At 39.8% G+C, this 4,580-nt stretch overlaps 1 long non-coding RNA gene across 1 annotated transcript in view; it reads right to left on the bottom strand.

Annotated features, from left to right (window-relative positions):
• Positions 1-687: 687 nt before the first annotated feature.
• LOC102369892 overlaps positions 688-4,580 on the bottom strand; it is a 140,855-nt gene continuing 136,962 nt past the window's right edge. The window contains exon 3 of the long non-coding RNA XR_001357681.1: positions 688-735. This is a non-coding gene — a long non-coding RNA (uncharacterized LOC102369892). The remainder of the gene's footprint in view (positions 736-4,580) is intronic.

The raw sequence follows: 4,580 nt of genomic DNA, 5'->3' as shown, positions 1-4,580 counted from the left end.
AGATGAGAATCTGGAACATAGAAAACAAGGACTCATGAACATTTATCGATCTGGCTTTCAGTTTACATGATAAACTAGTACATGTGTCCACTGCTATTAGGTCTGAAACTTAATAAATATCAAAAATCCACCATATGAGAAACAAGGAGGGCTCAAGGCAACAACTCCTGATTAATTCATTTTTTCTTTTGTAATGAATTATATTTCTTGCTTGGAAAGACAGAGCAGATAATATAATATCAAGCAAGGCAACTGAAGTAATTTCAGAGACAGTGCTTCTAATGAGTAACACAACAACAGAAATGTAACTTAATTCCCAGAGGAAAAACTAATTCAATCTTAGCCCAATTTCAGTAGACTCTCAAACCTTCACTTCCTCTTCGTTTTGTGTTGCAATTTATTCTTACATACTTTTTCAATTTATTCTTACATACTTGTTATAGGAGGTAAAGTAAAAATCCAGCAAGATTCTGAATTGAAGCAAAAAAAGAAACCTGAAAGAAAAGAGGGCCACATCACAGCACGTGCATTTTTTTCTTCCTGACAATAGGGCCTTTTTTCCTACATTTTATTTAGTGTTGTCTGACACATTGATTTTACATGAACAGTGGCAAGGCAGACACTTGGTCCTCTTACAGGTTATTCTTTCCCAGCTTGCAAGGTCAAGTTCAGGTTCTCATCACTTTTGGAGGGAGAAGGGTGGGAAGGGAGAGTACTTTCTGGATGTCTGTATGCCTGGAAAGGACAGATATTTCACCAATGGAATTATCAATTATCAGTAGTGATATGTGTGAGCGTGCTACAGTAACAGTACTAAGAGTAGCCATAGGGTACTTAAAAAAAAAACTTCACAGAAGATGGCTACCACTGAAAATATCTCTTCTCTGGCAGGAGCCATTCACTTCAATCTGTCCATAAACTGCTTTGCTAAACTGACATTTCTTCTGAACTGATGCCAAATACTAGTTCAGATTTGTCAGTTTTGCCAAAAGCTATTTGCTTGTAATCTTTATAGAGGTCATAGCACACTGGATCTAAACATCCAGCATCTTACGTAAAGAAAACAGTCTGAGAACTGGCACCCTTACATTCATTAAATTAATCATTTTTACTGCTGGGAAAAAGGCACAAATTATGAATGACTGCATTTCTTATCTACACAACAATCTTATGGGCCAAACCCTAATGTAAGAGTCACTTAAACAGTTTCTACATGCCTAATCAATTATTGTCAACCTTTTAAAACTCAAGGCACCTTTTTAGGGTCTAGGGACCTGTTGTTAGACTCAAGACATTCCTCACATCCCTTCTTATTTTTCACTCATTTTTTGATTACAAAAAAAATAATAGAGCAAGTTTGTCTATTACAAAGAACTCAGAAAGACCACACCAGGCCAGAATGTTTTTCATACTAGAGACTGTCATTTAAAATCTCTAGGTTTATCTTAGTTTCATAGTAGATAAGGTCAGAAGAGACCTGAGCAGATCATCAAGTCCGACCCCCTGCCATGGGCAGGAAAGAAAGCTGGGGTCAAACGACCCCTGGCTAGGTGATTATCTAGCCTCCTTTTGAAGACCCCCAGGGTAGGAGTGAGCAGCACTTCCTTTGGAAGTTGGTTCCAGATCCTAGCCATCTGGACTGGGAAGTAGTGCTTCCTGATATCTAGCCTGAATCTACTCTCAGTCAACTTATGGCCATTATTCCTCATTACTCCCAGTAGTGCTCAGGGAAACAGGGACTCTCCCATAGCCTGCTGGTCCCCCTTGGCCAGTTTGTAGATGGCCACCAGATCCACTCTCAGCTTTCTCTTGTGGGAGCTGAACAGGTTCAGGTCCCATAGCCTCTGCTCGTAGGGCCTGCCTTGCTGCTCCTGATCATGTGAGTGGCCCTCCTCTGGACCCTCTTGATACTGTCCATATCCCTCCTGAAGTGTGATGCCCAGAATTGGACGCAGTACTCCAACTGCAGCCTGACCAGTGCCACATAGTGGGGGAGGATCACCTCCTTGGACCCGCTCATGATCTTGTTATCATGTTCACATACCTCACAGGGGGGTGCACAGGGCCTGCTGTGTTCCTGTGCAGTGTGCAGGCTCTGTCAGGTTCCTGTGAAGTGTGTTCTAGGGCAGAAAATGGCTAGGGGCTTTTATAGCCTGCAGCTAGGGATTGCCACAGAGACAGCCCAGCCCTGGGTGAGGCTCCTAGCCAGGAGCCCTGGGGTTGAGCTCAGGTTAGCCCCCTCGTGGCAGGGCAGACCCAGCACTAAACTTAGTGCCAGGTTGTGTCCACATGTACATTCCTGCACATTAACTAATTGTGCCTAAGTTTGAAACCTGCAAATGCACGTATCAAATTTAGTCATGATTAGCCATTTTTACTGCTCAGTAAAGGTACGCACATATAGACAAAATGCCTTAGGCCAGCCCTGCATCCTATGAAGTGCACATGATAAAATGCATCCTTCTTCATTATACATCAGCTAGTGCACTATGAATTACTGAACATCTATACAATATACTGGCAATATAATATCTGTCCCTTGCTATTAAATTACCCTGTTTTAATTAATTATTATGGAAAATGAATGATGAACGAACACTGGCCACATTCAGCATCTAGTAAGATTCACATCAGGACTTAAATAGTAGGATTGGAGTATTGCTGTAGCCAGGGTGGGCCAGGAAATGTACAAAGGGTAAGGATTTTTTGTGATGACTTTTATTGGTGCAGCTGTATTTGTAGAAGAATAGCTGAACAACCTTCATGGCATGAAGTGCCTTTCTTCACCTTAAAAATCCATTGTAAGTGACATTTTTAGTTCTTTGATATGGCTAATATTTTCAGTCTCATCAGTATCATCACTATGCTACACAGAAAAAAGTATTAACATATTGTGTTCACTACAACAAAGCAAAAGGAACACCAAAATGATCAGTGTGGGATCAATCTATCAATGTGGGATTATGTTCCATGGGAATTGAAAGAACCCTCCCCAGAATGTATGTAGGATCTTACAAAAATGCTCTGTGTTGCCACAGCATGGTAATTAGCATTTTCCAGGATCCGATTTTTATACATTTGGCTCCCTATTTTGTCAGACTGTTGTTACAGGCTGGTTAAGCAAATCACTCAAGTAAGCGCTCCAATTCTTTGCTGAATTATGGCTTTAAAGAGAAGTGTAAGCCATTCAGCATCTGTTCTACAAAACTACATTACCATGTCTTCCAAAGACTGCTGGAATCAAATGAGGTGTGATAGGAAGCTTTAAAAAATCTTTTCTTATTTCAGGTGTAAATTTGTATACAAGAAAGTACCCCAGGTTACATACTGTACAGGAAGCCAATATTTTTACTGAATGAGAAGACATTTTTAGATGTATAATTTGAGAAGACTGTGTTGTTGGGTGTGTTCTTTTTCACAAATGAAAAATCTTTGCCCAGATCACATTTTACATCATTTGATATCTGTGGGACAGCAACACTAGCATCTTGCAGACAAATTCAAACACAACTGTATACTTGCACAGTATCATGTTGCCAGTAACGCTTCCTACATAGTGAAACTGATTCGAAAGAATACAGAACAAGATGTTGGGAAAGTGATTGTGTTTAAAAAAGCAACAGTCAGCAGTCTATAAAAAGGTGAGACAAAAGGAGAGACTCAAAATATTAAGAAAGGTGTGCAATATCACTAACTCTATAATGCCTATAGAGTCTCATTTTTCTGTGAGAGCTGAGTGAGCCATATGCCTCAGTGCCTACTGGCTCAATAAATATATTGATTCTACCTAGGGTAACCATACATCCCAGTTTGGCCAGAAAAGTCCCACATTTTGGAAGCCAGTCCTGGCCAGCTGGTGAAAATTAAAACAAGTGCCCCAGGTACAGGGCACAGCTTGAGGAGGTGGAGTAGCATGAGCTGTTAAATAGGAAACTGTAGCGGACAGTTTGACTAGTGGAATGACCATTGAAAAGGGGAGATGATTTCTAACACCTGCGAAGTAAAGAACAAGTTACAAGTAGACTTTCCAACCAAGTAAGAGTCTATTCAACATGAATAAAGGTAGAAGAGTCTGGCCTGTAAAACCAATGATTATTGCGAAACATATAACTGGCATGATACCATAGCTAATAATTTAATAGAAAATACTACTGAATGCTGTACTTCACTGAGATTTGTGAAATAAATAAACGTAAATTTATTTCATTCTTGGACATTTTTTTTTACCAAAAGTTGGTATTGTTCTTGGGTTGTCTTAAACGGTCTAGTTTATTCTTTTCTCAGTACTTCCCCACCATTTTTGCAACAACATAAACTTCCACAAGACACAATATGTTAGCAGCTGTAAAAATAAAATGAAGGAATAGTTCTGAGGTTGGGGGAGAAGAACATTTTTTTCATGAACACATGGAGTTACTTTCAATAATTTGTTGTGGACAAAATCAGCTCAGCTGTACTGAGGCAGTTAAAAGAAACTGAAAACAATGCATCTTGGTTTCATCCACCTAAATACGATCAGTCCAATCATGTTCTACCAACATTTTTGCTACGCTCCAACAAGGAGGTTCACAGTCTAATGG

The sequence above is a fragment of the Alligator sinensis genome, unplaced genomic scaffold (genome assembly GCF_000455745.1).
Source record: "Alligator sinensis unplaced genomic scaffold, ASM45574v1 scaffold375_1, whole genome shotgun sequence".
NCBI classification, from domain to species: domain Eukaryota; kingdom Metazoa; phylum Chordata; order Crocodylia; family Alligatoridae; genus Alligator; species Alligator sinensis.
This window is presented reverse-complemented; position numbering and strand designations above follow the sequence as displayed.